The following is a 16,858-nucleotide window of genomic DNA, read 5'->3' as shown; positions in this document are numbered from 1 at the left end:
GAGCTCATTTTCTCCAAGAGTTCTTCTCAGTCCCTCATCTAGCTGGAGACAGACTACATGTTCTCCGCATTTTGTGGTCTCACAACCCGCATCCCTTATCCAGGCTGCAGATTACCTAATCACCTACTCTGGTTTGAGATGACAACACCCCAATCCATTTCCATCACCAGGATGCTCCAACTCATGGATTCGGTGTGTAATTTTACTCTCAGTTCTCTACGGACTCACTCTTTCGGAGGAACCAACACCCTCAGGATCATCTAAGTGGTCAATGATTGGATTGTGTGTCTCTCTCAAGGCTGTGTTTTGATCTGCTGCACAACACAAACGTGAGGCAAAACGCAAGGCCTTCGAAGAGTGAATTTCATTACACAGAATGTGTGTGAAGTGCTGAGTAATTGAAAATGCTACTCTCTGGAGGCTTCTGTCCATACGCTGCTGAAAAATAGAATTTTCAGTTAACATATGCATGGATTATTTAACAATACACCCAGGTGCAACCATAAGTATGAGGTTATTTAACTGTATTTTTAAATGCTATATTTCAGAAGAAAAGGAAAAATTCTATCTTTTAAAAAATCTGTTTCCACAAATAAGCCACTTCCCAAACATCTCATTCTGAGCAAAAATCTGACCATACACTAGTACCTTTATGAATATCACATGATTCTCAGAGGTTTCTGTCTTAGGTAACGAAGACAGACTTGTTCCCCCAAGTGAGATCACAAAGCGAAAAAGAAGAATGTATAGAGGATGGGGAAGATAATGGATTCAGTCTGGGACATGTTGAGTTTCATAAGAATTACAGTAAACCCATAAATTATTCTTTACATCTCTAAAATATCCATTCCTTACTTCCAGGCAAAGATAGTAAAATGAAGTCATGTGATAAATTACCCATATTCCAATGACATATGTCAAAAAAAGTGAAACTGATCACCTCCCAAATTGATAAAAATCTACACCACAAACTTTCAAAAAGTACTAGACAAGGAAAAAAAACCAGTCCTTATAGAACAGAACAGGACTGACTTCTAATTATTTGCCTATTCCCATCCCTCTGAGAACATACTTGAGAGTCAGCAAGTTCTTGAGAATTCTTAATAACACTCCTGCATTTGGAAAGCTACAAAGAAAACTCTCTGGGGGGGTCGGGGGGAAAGGTGAAATGAAAGGAACAAGCAGGAGAGTCTGACTTCTGTGCAGGAAGGGAAGACTCCAGGGCGACATCTTGATGGGTACCAAGTGTCTCGGGCGAGAAAGAGAAAGAGAAAAGGGCATAAATCCATTCTGGAAGAAAATATAAGAGAAGTTTAAAACTCCCCCAAAAGTTTACGTTAGCTCTTTGAAAAACCTTTTAAGAACACGACTTCCAATTGTTAAAAAAAAATCTTAGAGGTAAGATGATAAAAGTACTGAATTGAGATAAAAAAGAAAGACTGCAGAACCAAGGGAACAAAGGCATCATGATTTACAGAATCAATGAATAAAGGAATCATCAGAAAACAAGACAGGGTTGACAATAAACGGGACTTAAAGGAAAGCCGTCAGAGAATCACAATGAATGAGCTGAAAAGGCCAATATGATTGAAGTAAAATCTGAAAGAGAGATGGCGACCATCAAGAAGAATTAAGATGAGCCAATGAAAAGATTAAGGACCGCCCCCAGATAAAGCAGGATTTTGAAACACCTGAATTTATGGATACATACATATTGTAGTAAAAATATTTTAAAACCTTTACAAGAAGAACAAGTGTCACTTTTACAAACTGATTTCTTTGAGGAGGGAGGAGAAGAATGGGAGAACGTCAGTGTACCTTTTTTTTTTTCATAGCACATCAGCACATTGCAATATAACATCAGGTTTCAGCATTAAGTCTCTTGGTTGTTCATCACATGCGTGTATCTTTTTTAAAAATCTGAAGCAAATACGGTGAAAATGATTTTTAAAATATGTGAAATCAAGGCGTTTACACTGTTTAATACATTAAAACGTGAAATGGATGATTATGAAAAAAATAATTTTCTCTTGAAATAATATGAAAGGAAACACGCGAATCCAAAGAACACAAGTTTGGGGAGAGATCAGGTAAGACTTGACGGCGCTGGGATACATTCCAAAGCTTTTGCTTTAAGGGTAAAAAGCCATTCAGGTGCTTAGACAGAAAAGCGAGACACCTTCACTGGAGGAGGAGAAAGTCAGGTTAGGCTCAGACTTCAAAGTCAGAAGACAACAGTGAGGTATCTATAGTTTTCAGCGGGGAAATGTGTCACCCAATAATTTTATACTCCAAGGGTATCAAAAGAAATATAAGAGTAGCAGCACCCTGAAGTGCCAGAGAACCACACCCTCCCTCTCTACAGCCTCCATGTCAACCAAAACCTGTGGCTGGAGAGGGCAGGACACGCACCTTCTCTGGAACAATAGCACCCTGATGTGCAGAGCACAGGACAGCCGCGGGTAACACCCTCTCGGTTGAATTCTGGGACCACACTTAGAAACAAATGTCTCCATTTCCCACCGTGTTTCCCACCCAGCACGGGTGTTTGACAGCTGAAGCCGCAGCGGCAACAACACAAACCAGAATAAAAGAGCAACTAGCAACACAACGCTAAAGATAAGGTCCCTCCACTCAGGCTGAAGGACGTGCGGTACCTCACGCAGTCCTCAGAAGCCTCGGAGGGAAGCACCGTTTCACACACAGATGAGCTAACCGAGGAGAGAAACTTCCTATGTTGCCCAAGGTCACATAGAAAATTAGTGGCCAAACCTAACTTTGGATCTAGGTCTCAGTCCAAACCCGTAACTACTACAGTACCGAACATGAAAAACCACATCATGCTCTCAGAACTGCTGAATTTCAGACTTCAGGAAACAAGGGGAGAAAGATTTTTCAAGTTATTTTCAACACCTTGGAATTACGTACCATACACAGGTATGGATGATCATACAGGGAACAAGTGTAAGGTGTTGGTGAAATTCCACAGCTGAGCTGAGTCTCTCAAAAGTTGACCCTTTCTTGTTACTTAATATTCCACGTGTTCTCATTTGTAACATTTCTCACTGTAGATAATGTACATTGGCTGCAGTTCACATTCAATTTACCAGAAATACATTTGAAAATAAGGTAATCTTATTTTATATCAGTCCTAAGAATGACTCAAAATGCACATGAGAAAATCTCCTCGCTTTTCACCTGATTGCCAAGATTTCGGGAGACATGTGGGGAAAAGGAAATTAAAGGCAATAGATATTTTTCATGTTGTGTTGGAATACACTGAAATTATAATCTCAGAATTCATATTCATTTCTATTTCCTAATATTTCCCAGGGGCCTATTATGCAATCACGAGCACGCATGTGCATGTGTGTACACACACACACACACACACACACACACACACACACACACACGAAGTACCTTCCTCCCCTCCCTCCAAATGAAGGCAACAAATCAGTCTCTCTGGTAAAATAAGATTAATCAATTCTGGGCTATAGAAAAATTTTTTGTTTCCCCAGTTTAGAAATTCTTAGAGGTGTTAATGTACTAATGTGAATTGTGAACCTTCAAGAATGAATTACAATATGCTCTATTTCCCATACTCATATGACCTCCTCTCCAAAACACATTACTTTGTACTATATTTTCCCTCATACTGAGCAGCTGCTATGCTGTGATATTGAATCAACTTTGCTTTTATTGACCAAATAACTTCATATGTGTGAAAACAGGTACCACTTCAAGGGTTGTCAGATTTCGCAAATAAAAATACAAGATATCACATTAAATTTAAGATTCAGATAAACAGCAGTTAATTGTTTAGAGTATGTGTATCTCAGGCTCAAATGAAAAAACTGTTCATCTGAAATTCAGATTTACCTGGGTGTCCTGTGTTTCATCTGCCAGTCCTAAACACTAGAGAAGAAAAAGAGGACCGAGCTGTGGCATTTACTGGGGATGATGGAACCCTAAAACGCTTTGAGTCGGGGTTGGGAGACTCCCACATAGGGACAATATTCTAAAAACTGAAACTACCTATCCTCAGCCCCAAACTTTCATTCCACTCTGTCCCTCGGCTACATGTTACTTTAAAACAACATTTTGACAAGTTTTTTCCTTTTTATTTACTCCCTCACTGAAATGTATCCTCACAGGATAAGGAATCAACCATAAAGGGAACTTACTGGCTAACAGTAAACTCTGTAGGTAAAAAGATTTTTTCACTGCAAAATCGCACCTCAGAGGGGCACGAAATAGCTGTAAAGGCCAAAGAAATTAGTCGTGGGATATTCTGAGACGTACATGATGGCGTTACACTTGAGTCATGATTAACATTTTCTCAGAGTTTTCTTTTTTTCACAGCGACTAACACATCATTATTCCTCTTAAGTAATGAAAAGCTGGGAACCTTGCCAAAAGTTACCTTAACAGATGCTATTTTATCATGTCAATGAATTCCATCATTTTTCACATCTTGGTAATTATATTTCAGAGGCAGAATTCGTGCTGAGTATGGTGGGCTGCCGCTACAAAACTAGACCCCAGAAATAAATTAACCAGATAACTCTAGCAAGCCTGGGGACGCAGGGGGCCCCGGCCTGCCTCACCTGCGGCTTGGTTTTTGGGAATCCACTGTTTCCTATTTTGTGCTTCATTTCAACTCACCTTTTCATTCTTGCTCCACACTGAATTACCTGTGGGGAACCATGAAACTCTTGGTTTCCTTTTGAGAAGGTTAACTCATTGCAAATATTCTGGAGTTTGGAGGAAAAAGAACTACAGGTTCTATCTCATTAGGTACTCATGCTTGAATTAAACCACGATAACATTCCCAAAGAACACCGAGAGCACAGAAGGGCAGACTTATTTTTAAATGTTTGCTCAGGATGATAATAGTTAATAGTTGTCTAATCTGACTTCAAATCACTTCAGACCCGAATCCAACTGGCCTGCATATATAATAATGCCTTCACTAATATTCATTTGTTTCTTTGACATACCCGCAAATTCACAAAAGGCAACTCTCAGCTTTCCTGAGGTCAGTGCTTATCAGGCCAAAAGGATTATCTGTCCTGATAGCAGGGGGGGATTCACAGAACATGCAAACTCAGTGCCAAACCAGCCTAGACACTAAGAGTAATGCTACTGATACTAGTTGGTGAGGAGGTGGTAGCCATGGCTCAGGCAGATGTTCAGAGCTGCTCACCTCTGCACTTAGGACTAGGCGGAAAAGAACATCTGCTCTCACACAAAACCCTCACATTTGTGAGACCTGGGGGGACAGTCACTTTTCATCCTGTCATTCACAACCAAGGACGGTCATTCCTCCTGTTCTAAGGCACTGGGAGGTCATCTAGGTGAGGTCACCCTGGTAGAAGTTTGCTTTTCCACTGCTTTCAGCATCAAATATCAACACCGCGGGGGACAGACTCACTGGCAGACAGCAAGGGATCCTTGTGCGTGGAGGGAACTGAAGGTCTTTAAGGAAAAGAAAAAAAAAAGAAACAAACGTCCAGCTGACAAGGTTGTATGGTCTCAAAAGCTGGCTGGGTGTTCATTCGCTTTCGTTATTTGTTCTGGAAATAAGTAGGATGCTTTCATTAGCTGTCCTTTCAATTTGGCTCAAGAGCCAATTTAGGAGAATCCTCATCTGAGAAGACACTCCTAAGTGCGGGACATAAGAGAGACAGATGACCGGAAAAACATCAAGACTCCTCCTTCTTTTCTCTACGACTACGATAAAAGTGGGATGTAGAGGTGTATTGACCTGCTGCTGAAAGCAAAGAGAAGACTTTCTTCTAGAGCAGGCAGTTAAAGAGAAAAATCTACCATCATCTTTAAATTAGAACATGTCAAATGTGAGAATGGGGCAGGGGTCATAAGAGCAGCAATTAACAAACGCGTTATACAACTGGAGAGGAAGGAAAGAGGCACTCCTCTGCCCCGGCCCACAAGACTGTGAACCTGCTACATTTGCAAAGTGGAGCTGTTCGATCCTTGAGAAGCAGGAAGAAGTTATTCACGCTAATAAACGGGCCACCTCTGAAGTGTTTTTCACGATACCTTCCAGTACATCTAGAGGTTAAAAGGTTTTCTCTCCCCTCCCCTCCTTCCCTTTCATTTGTTTTTTCTCTTCTAAGTCTGAAGTCCGAAAGTTTACAGCCTGTTCTAAAAGACAGTTGGTTATTTTGCGTTAGTATTAATTTGGCTGTGTTGACTAAATATTCAGCTGCAAATTGGATGCTTTACATGGTTTGAAATAAAATCCATACAAGTTATGGAAATGTTGAAAACTAAAATGAGCAAGGCTGTTTTGGCCTGAACATATTGTTTCCAAATTAGATTTTATGTGTAAAAATGTAAAATCTAGTATCTATAAAAACTGTTTGAAAATACACTTCTATGAGTTATAGCTATATATATATAAACATTATATATATAATGGTTCTATCTATTGTGACAGCTATAAATATTAAAACAGTATATAATCAACAGTAAATTATGTATCACTCATCCATTCTAGGAATAAATATTTTCTTTAAAAAATTATTTCAACGGGCCAATATTTGATTTATGTCTATTTTATTTCAAGTTTTTAGTTCTTCTCAGGTTTATAAATTTGGATCTTAAAAACATTTATAGTTCTGGCAAACAATTTTATGGAATTTATGTATATAAATACATGGATACCATTTTAAAATCCGTAATCCCTGATTCTGGGATAAAAGTATGCCAGTAGTTTCAACCCAATGGTTTACTGTGACAAAAAGTACTAAAGGAAATCAGCAAGCGAGACTGGTGGGGAAATACCGGCAGCGTAAAGAACAGCCTTTACTTCCTAACCTGCAGAGCGGTCTGTATCCCGTAACTTATGCTGAAGAATTCACACGATCACCAGCTTCTCAATGCTCATTCTTGAGATCATCAGGAAACCTAGAAACAGATCACCCCTTGGCAATCTTTTAAAATAATAATTTGGGATGCGGTATCAGCAATCATTCCCTTTTGACTCTACATCAAACGTGGTAATTGTAGATAAGCTACAATCGACATTGCACAAGTAAATGCAATATCTGCCTTTTCGTCACACCCCCCAACTCTCCTAACCCAGGAAGATGAAATCTATATAAATACATGGATACCATTTTAAAATCCGTAATCCCTGATCCTGGGATAAAAGTATGCCAGTAGTTTCAACCCAATGGTTTACTGTGACAAAAAGTACTAAAGGAAATCAGCAAGCGAGACTGGTGGGGAAATACCGGCAGCGTAAAGAACAGCCTTTACTTCCTAACCTGCAGAGCGGTCTGTATCCCGTAACTTATGCTGAAGAATTCACACGATCACCAGCTTCTCAATGCTCATTCTTGAGATCATCAGGAAACCTAGAAACAGATCACCCCTTGGCAATCTTTTAAAATAATAATTTGGGATGCGGTATCACCAATCATTCCCTTTTGACTCTACATCAAACGTGGTAATTGTAGATAAGCTACAATCGACATTGCACACGTAAATGCAATATCTGCCTTTTCGTCACACCCCCCAACTCTCCTAACCCAGGAAGATGAACTGTGGGCAGGGACCTGTAGCTTGAGGTCTTCCTGGTAGCGACAGGGCCTCTGCCACGTGCAGAAGACTGCTCGCGTGTCAGTCATCAAGTAGTCGCTCTCCACTTCCGATCACCCTTCTCCGCCCTGCCTAGTGAAGCCTGGAGCTGGGCCCTTCAAACACTCTTCCGGACGCACATGCACCATGTCAAGCTTGTCAGCAGACAGTGCAGGATGGACCCTGCAGGGGGAAGGGGCTCCTTCCTCTCCAGGTTCTAATGGCTCCCCTCCCTTGTTGCTCCTATGACCAGGTTTCCAGGGATCTGCATGGGCCACCCAGCGGTGGTCACCCTGCAGCAACTTCTGTTCCTCACTAGCTTCAACCCGCTAATTTGGACCAGTCCTCTTCCCGGGCAAACCAAAACTTATCCACAGTGGGCTGCAACCACGCCCTCTCCAATGAGTCTGAATCCCGTCCATGGGGAGGAGCTCCTTCCCAAATGTATTCTCTCCCGCCTTCAACACTCTGCCTCGGGCCCTATCGTATTCTTTAGATAGATTCTCTTCTGCCTTTTCTTCATAGTTGACCTCCACTAGTTGTCAAAATAATTGTTTACTTTTCCTTCTGCCAATTACTGGTGTGGTATTTGCCTCCTGTCTGGAGTGTGATGGGTAACGTTCCCCAAATCCCTTTCATGGCACCAGGTAAAGGTCCACCCTACAAGAAGTAAGTATATTTTCAAAAAGCTTTTCCCAAGGGGAACTCAGAAAGCATGAGCACTCCCACAAACAGCTTCCCTAAAATAAACTAGTCCCTTCACAGAGTCTCCCAAACAAATCCAACAACATGGAGGCTTCTGGGGAGATGAAGAGGGTTACATTACACAGCAATTTCTTCTTTTGACCTCTTGATAGTGATATCTTCAGACTGACCTCGACGGCTGGAGTGACCTGCGTCAAGACCGCCTCCCCTTAAACACAGCTTCTCAAAACTCCTGACCACTTATCCACATTTCGTGTCTCATATTCAGCTTGTATATCTTATTTCAGCAAAACCGAAGTTAGGTTTGGAAGTGACCCTGGGCAGTTCCTGGGGGAACCTCAGTTTTTGCCGCCATGAAAGCCTTCCTTCACTTTGATTTGGATGAGTATGTTTATTTTCCATTACTGTGCTACCCTTTTCCAACACTTGTATCCCTTATTTAAATCCTTGTGCTTTCCAAAGACACAAAGAGGTATTCTGCATCGTTATGTCCCTAAGGTATTTCCATAACATAGTTTTAAAAAATGTATTCCTCAGCATCTCATGCTATGCTATTTTTTCCCCTGCGGAAAGTTTCCTATCTTTGAAAAATGGCACATTTTCCCCCAAATCATAAACTACGAGCTGGCATTATGGTCCACAAAGATAAATTAGGTCTCACCATGGGGCTATCTCCTCTCCCTCCTTTCCGCAAAACAAGCTTATGTTGAACGACGACTATTTCCCAGGGGCTGTGAGGGGCACAGCATTAGAACAGAAAGGTCTCCGTGCTGAGAGCCTAACCCGCAACGGGAGAGGCCACGACAGTGAGAGGCCCGCGTACCGCAAAAAAAAAAAAAAACAACAACAAAAAAACAAGTCCACAAACTAATCAACCACCTGAAGGAAGCAGGTCGAGATGGGCTTGAATGTCTCAGCAGGGCTGGAACGTGCAGAGTCTTGCAGAAGTGCCAAAGGAAGTCATCAATGGCTTTACAGAGAGAGAGGCTTTTGTCCAATTGTTTTTAAGGATTGCTTTGGCTTCTTATGGAACATGAATCGTAGGCAAGCGGGCGAGAATCATGGGGCCATCTAGGAAGTTATCACTAGGTCCAGGGAAGAGATGATGGACATTTGAACCAGATGCAGTAGAGATGACGAAAATGGACCCGCTGGGATACACTCGAGAGACCAAGCACGGGGACTTGGGGGCTGAAAGGAAGGGAATTAAAGAGTGACTCGGAGATGTTTGGCTTAAGAAACTGGGCGGATAGTGGTTTCATTTATTAAGATCTGGAAAACTGAGTAGATACTTTTAGGAAAAATTAACTGATCAGTTTGGGATACATCTAAGCAGAAATGTCAAAACAAAACAAAAACAAATAAAAAAAACCCCAACCAGTTGGATACAGTTCTGTAGCTCGTAGGAGAACTCTGCGCTAACAGGATACGTTTAGGTGCTATGAACCTGTAACTGGCATCTGACGTGAGGAGAATGGATGAGACCGCTTACGATGAGAGAGCAGAAACACAGAGAAGGCCCTGGGAAGCAGAGAGGCCACGTATAAAGCTGGAAGGAAGAAGGTGTGGCTACAGAATCAATCCCTTTTACATTCTGAATGTCCTGCTCAGCTCAGTGGGGATTCCCCTCATCCTGTACCACTTCCTGGGCATTTCTCTGCTGCAGGGGCTGCGTTTCAGATTTGCCCTGGCACTTTGAAATAACGCCGATGCCTGGGTCCCACCCCCAGCTACTTCTTCTCGTAATTCGTCCACGCAGGTGGTTCTAAAGTTCAGCTCAGGTTGAGAACCATTGCTGGCAGCTGTGGACTTAAGACGATCCTGGTTAGTTGGATAAATGCAATTGCTATCTGGCTGAAGGTATATAAATAGCTTCGCTATTTTCCAATATATACGTGTCATTAAAGCGTCCCCTCATCTCTCCATCAAGATGTCAAAAAGTTTTAATAGGGGATGAATTTCGTTTAAGTATTCCAGGTTCTGATCTAGAAAGGCAACCTTTTTTCACTCAGATTTAACAACAGTGCTAATAGTGCTCATTTGAAATGGTGAGTAGGGTCCTATACAGGTAGCTGGAGGATGCTACCAGAATCCAAGTGGTGGACACCGCTCCCAACTAGAGGACGTAAGAAAGATTTCCTGAGGATAATGATGCCTGAGCTACCATAATGGCGCCTGAGCCTGAAGGATCGTGGAAACGGTGCAGATGAAGACGGATGAGAAGGGAATCCCAGAGAGAGGGAAAATGCAGGGAGACGTCGTCAAAGAGCATAGCCTAAGAGAACGGCAAACTGGTTTCAGCTGGAACGTGAGGGACGTGGAGGACGGCAGGACAGGGAGTGGATCACTGAACACCATGTCTGCACGGCAGAGAGCCTGCACTTTCTTCTTCAGGTGATGGAACCAATACAAGGGTTTTAGAAGGGCAATGATAAGACCTATTTCTGTTTGGGACAGATTACAAATCATGAGCGGGACATGGGTTTAAGGTGGTCAAAAGTATATTCAGTGACACCCATTAGTATAATAAATTGCCTCTTGCAGATGAGAAATGACAAGGGCTTGAGGTAAAGCTGTGGCAAAAGGAACATGAGGCAGATGCAGATCTGGAGTAAACGACTGGGTACGGAGGACAGAGAAAAAGAGGATAACTGTATTTCCTAATGAGGCAAAGAAGGGACAGGGTGCTTTCCAGTTAGGGAACTGGAGAATTCGGCTGGATGCCTGTAACACATCCAGGTAAATGTGCCCGGCAGAAAGCTGACCTATGCACTCGTTTCCGAGGGCTGCTGCAAAAAACTATCACAAACTCAGTGGCTTAACACAACAAAGATTTATTACCTGACGGTTCTGAAGGTTAAAAGTCCAAAATGGGCTTCACCAGGCCAAAATCAAGATGTCTGCAAGGACGCATTTCCTTCTAAAGACGCAGGGGAATATGCACTGTTTAGCCTCTTCCAGCACCCAGAGGCTGCCCACGTTCCTTGGCTCATGGCGCCTTCCTCCACGTTCAAACCCAGCCAGGGCTGGTCAAGCGCTTCTCATACTGCATCACCGTTGCCTCGTCCACTTTAAGGATCCCTGTGATTACATTGGATCCACGTGGATAATCTATTTTGTGTCAGCAGACAGGCAGCCTTAATTCCATCTGCGACTTTAATTCCTCTTTGCCACGTAAAGCAACAAGTCCACAGACCCCAGGAGTTAGAATGGAGACACCCTTGGCGGGTAGGGTCACTATTCTGCCCTTCTACAGTCTGAAATACAGGGTAGCCGTGAGGGTCATAGTCTGAAACATGGGGTAGCTGGGAGGGGTTGGACATCAAACTTGACACTCCACAGCACAGAGCCCAGAACAAGAAGCTGAGATTTCCCAGCAGGATGAGGAGGAGAACTGTCTGGGGATGAGTGTTCAGGGTGGAGAAGGAAGAGGTGGCCAGGAAACAAGTAAGAACAAGCAGCTGGACGAGAAAATGGAACCGGGAGAGAGCAGCAGCGGTAACATATGGGTGAGGGGAAGGTGTGAGTAATGGTTTTGAGCTGGATAAAAATCTGTGCCTGGAAACTCTTGACATGTCGAAATAGCCCCGGAGGTAATGGCTTTAATTCTGAGCCACAGCAAAGACACATAAAACATTCCTATTTGTTTTATACATTCATTGTATAAAACAGAGCAAACATATATACATCACTTCACATTTCTTTTCATGTCTGAATCAAAACGAAAATCCCGTACCCATAAATGGAGTGTCTGACTGAGGAGAGCTATTCCAAGTAAGAATCTTCTATGGATTTGTTATGGCTGGATGCAGTGAAGTTGAAATAAAAAACCTTCTTTGTGGTTCCTTTTAGATTAATGCGGTCCATTCCTGTGAAATGGCTGTATCCAACAACGAATAATCAACCCTTCTTAACTCTAACAAAAACTTTATCATGTAAGGAACATGTTAGTTGTAGTAGGGGTTATTAGCAAGTCTTTGGGGAGTAATTTTTTCTTGTTCTGTAAGTTTGTTCTTATCTCCTTCATTAAGTCATTAAAACATCCAGGTAATTTGGTAACACTCTTTGAAGATGCAGTAGGCACGTGCGCACACGCATACACACACACACGCGCACGCGCACACACACACACACACACACACAAGGCAGAGTTCATTCAAGGCTCATGGAATGAAAAGACAAAGCTGAGGAAGACTAATGGGATTAAATTAGGTATCTAAGATGTGGTCAGGGAAACATATTTACTATGTGAAAACCTCAAGGAAGAGCCAAGGCTTTTGTTAGAACTTTTTAACCATTTTTTTAGATAATACAAATATTAGACCAAAATATACAAATTATATATACATGAATATAGGCAAATTATATATATATATACACCTAGAAAGAGGGAGAGAGAGAAAGACAGAGAGAGAGGGAAAGTCTTCTGAAGCATGTGCTGTGATAGGCTGATGCCAAGCTGGCCTCCATGGTGCTAAAGATCTGTATCCCCTCCCACTCAGTGTGGGCAGGAGCTTGCTTCTAACCACAGAATACCAAGGACTGCAGAATCCACTGGTGACACGATATGACACTCCATCTTAGCAGACTGTCTGCTTAGAGTCCTAAAGAGAACCCCATACCAGCCTGGAAGCAGCAAACGGCCCCGTTGTGAACTGCAGACAGAGAAAGGCATGTACCTGAGAACTGTGGGCAGCCTTGAGTGTGTGAAAGTGGCCTCCAGCCAAGAGCCAGTAAACAGTCAGGGCCTCGTGCATTCAGCTCCAAGGACATGACTTCTGCCAACACCCTAAGTGCTCCTGGAAGTAGACTCTTCCCCATTCGGGCCTCCGGGTGAGAACGCAGCCCAGAGGACACCTCAGCTGCAGTTCCGTGACACTCTGAGCAGCACACGCAGCTAAGCCACATCTGGGCTCCTGCATCACAGACATGGTGGGATGATAAATGTGTGTTATTTTGAACCAGTACATTTGCGACAACTTGCTAGGCAGTACAGAAAACTCGTAAGAGGCACTTTTAGAATTAAATTCCGTTACATTTTTTTTATGAAGAAAAAAACACATTTGCTAAAATAGTTATTTAAAATTAGCTATGTTTTCCCTCTGATTTGTAGGAATGGAAATTTGATAAATACTTTTTTTCTAAATTGGAAGTCTAAGTTTGAAGATGGGAAATTGTGCAGAGTTTAAACAGCTGCCCTCATATCTAGCAAGGCAGTCTTGATAATCACATCTGTGGACCTAGAATCTCAGTGTAGCTGACCTATCCATGACCTTGAATTTTGGTAGTTTAATTTCTTAAACAGACAGCAATTACTAATTATATGTTATTGGATTACTGAATTTTTAATTTTACTGATTAATGGTTTTCATAAAGGTAGATACAATCTAAAGGTGTGTGTGTGTGTGTGTGTGTATAAAACTATGAGATTATTTTCATCCAACATCAACCTTCTTCTAGTTTTTATTCAATGATTTATTTACCATCGTATACAAACACACGAGGAAGACTTGGTAGGCATAAGATAAGAAGAAGGAAGGTACTTTATCTCTCAAAGGATCATAACTCATTGTAGACTCTTTTCATTTTATTTTATTTATTTTTTAAAGTTTATTTATGTATTTATTTTTGGCTGCGCTGGGTCTTCGTTGCTGCGCGCGGGCTTTCTCTAGTTGTGGCGAGCTACTCTTCATTGCGGTGCGTGGGCTTCTCATTGCGGTGGCTTCTCTTGTTGCGGAGCACGGGCTCTAGGTGCGTGGGCTTCAGTAGTTGTGGCACACAGGCTTAGTTGCTCCGTGGCATGTGGGATCTTCCCAGACCAAGGATCTGGGAACCTGTGTCCCCTGCACTGGCAGGTGGATTCTTAACCACTGCGCCACCAGGGAAGTCCACTGCAGACTCTTTTCTTAGGCAGATACTGAATTCATTCTTCATTAACCCTTCTTTTCTTGATTCTACACAGAACCTACCAAAACTGCTCTCTTTCTACCACTCGACTACACGTTGGAGAAGAGAAGAAGTAGTTTATCATCTCGGGTAGAACTTGAAGGGTCACATAAGGTCCTCTAGTCAAACGGAGTGAGCTGTAATATCATCTGATCCCCAAACTGAATGTCTCAAACACAACTGCTCGTTGTTAACAGCTGGTGAATCAACAACAAAGCTCTGCTGTGCTTTCACAACTGTGCTAAGACCTGTGGGAGATTTAGATGTGCCTCTCCTTGGCTGTACCTGGTTCAGAGAAGTGCCAGCATCCTGACCCATGAACTCACCTCTGTGATGCGAGTTAGGGGTTCCTAAAAGCGCCCCAGACCACAAATTTCTCATCACCACCCAGTCTCAGTGCCAACATTTTCACAAGTAACTTACTGAACTTATTTAGTAAGGAGACAAACTAAAATGGAACTAAAACTAAAACTAAAATGGAACTGACCTATTTGAGATAAAATATATGAATTCATTATCAGATGCTGACTTTAGGATAAATTGATTTTCTAGGGTAGGTGCTCCCCAGTTAAACTGATCACTAGTTAAAGCCAGGATAACATCAGATAGAGAGTATTTTGTTATGGAGAATATGATCAGGGATACATCCTGTGTTTTTCTGGGACAAACCTCAGTTATGAATCAAAAGGAAACAGCACAAATATTTTATCGAGCTGCTATTATGTACAAGGTATTTTCTTAAGTAGTGGGTATGTTAAAATGATGACTAATATATGACACACTCACTTTGTTTTTATTTTTTTGCAGGGATAAATTGATTTTTTAGGGTAGGTGTTCTGCAATTAAACGGATCACTAGTTAAAGCCATGATAATATCACAAAGAGAGTATTTTATTATGGATATCAGGGATACTTTGTGTGTTTTTCTGGGACAAACCTCAGTCACGAATCTAAAGGAAACAGCATAAATATTTTATTGAGCTGCTACTATGTCCAAGGTATTCTTTTAAGTAGTGGGTAGGTGACAATGATGACTAATATATGATCCACATACTTTATGTTTTTATTTTTTTGCAGGTATCAGTATCTTATTCTTTTTTATTGCTGAGTAGCATTGATTATGGGAACATACTACAATTCGTTTATTCATTCTCCTGTTGGTAGACATTTGGGTTGTTTCCAGTTTGGGGCTGTCTTTTGGGGAACGTACACATTTCCCTTGGATATATACCGAGGAGGAGAAAGGCTAGGTCACAGGGTAGGTGTGTGTCTATTAGCAACTTCCAAACAGCTTCCCAAAGTGGTTGTATAAACTTACACTGCCAGCAGCAGTGCATGAGACTTCCAGTTGCTCCATATCCTCTCTGACACTTGGTAATGTCAGTCTTTTTAATTTTAAGAATTCTGATGGGTGTGTAGTGGTGTCTTTATTTGTCTTTTGGTTGAAGTATAGTTGATTTACTGACACACACACACTTGAGAGTGTGGCCATCTGTGATGCATACAAACACGTAACGAGATAGGGTACCGTGAAGATTTTGATGATGCTATAAATCAGTTAAAAACAAAAGGTCAGGGTGGTCATAGGCTTTGAGCAGGTTTAAGGTGTTACACAGCTGGAAGAAAGTCACCAAAGTGGGAATGTGCTCGGTGTACTTGGAGGATGGGCAGGTTTCTGTGGGGCTGAGCTTTCAGTGTCGGGGAGGGAGGATGTGAAATGAGGATAAAGGGTGGACTAGGCCTGCCTAGGGAATCCGCCTGTCAAGTTGAACGTTGGAATATGCTTTATAGGTGTGAGAGGCCATTAGAAGGCTTAGCTCTACGAAGGTAACTCTCTTGACATATTCGGGATGGATCAGAGTGGGAGAGACCGGAGGCAGAGCCAGTTGTCGGAGAGTGAACGAGAGGCTGTAAGTGTGAGCAGGGAGGCGGGACACTAGGAGCAGATCCTACGCGTCCCTGCGAGATCAAATCGGCAGAATTTCGCTACTGAAAGACATAAGGAGCAAGGGAGAGGGGAGTGGGGATAGTTCTGAGGTTTTGGGAAGAGCCAGCGGCAAAGTAACCAATTCAAACTGGAAAATGAAAAAGTCGAGTGGTGGGGAGACACTGACCAGCCAGCTGGCCACTTTAAGACTCACAGAGGTTAGGGAGCAGAGCGGAGAAGAGGCAGGTTTGAAACAGACGCCAGCCGCCCAGATGCAAGCGGTCATGGGAGAGACACACCTGTTTAATTTACAGGAGGCCTAGCTTTGATCTGACCAAGCCCCGACTCCTAGAGTTTACCTTGTGCAACCTGACAGTTAGGTAAAGGGGGTTGTACCTACATGGTATGTCACTGACTTCTTGTTTAAATATCATGTGTAAGGATTTTACTAGCTCATAACCAAATGTGCTCTTAGATGAAGCTAACAATGCTTCAAAGCCACAGGGCAAGCGTGAGGGGGGACACTGGCAAGAGAGGATCCGCATGACATAGCCGTATAATCACCTCGCAGTGGGCCAGCAGACGTAAACGTCCCCCAGTGTGACAATAAGTGAGGCGGACTTGGTTGAAACGCTAGCTTGGTAAATCTCCGTGTATACTCTTTTACAA

At 42.4% G+C, this 16,858-nt stretch overlaps 1 long non-coding RNA gene and 1 other non-coding gene across 4 annotated transcripts in view; both read right to left on the bottom strand.

Moving 5' to 3' along the window:
• The window catches only part of LOC114486644 (uncharacterized), a 369,699-nt gene that overhangs the window by 226,131 nt on the left and 126,710 nt on the right, over positions 1–16,858 (bottom strand). The window lies entirely within an intron of this gene.
• Positions 1,835–1,904, bottom strand: LOC112062081 (small nucleolar RNA SNORD82). Its single transcript, XR_002890546.1, has one exon. It is a non-coding gene; the product is annotated as a small nucleolar RNA SNORD82 (small nucleolar RNA).

The sequence above is a fragment of the Physeter macrocephalus genome, chromosome 7 (genome assembly GCF_002837175.3).
Source record: "Physeter macrocephalus isolate SW-GA chromosome 7, ASM283717v5, whole genome shotgun sequence".
In the NCBI taxonomy this organism is placed as follows: Eukaryota; Metazoa; Chordata; class Mammalia; order Artiodactyla; family Physeteridae; genus Physeter; species Physeter macrocephalus.
This window is presented reverse-complemented; position numbering and strand designations above follow the sequence as displayed.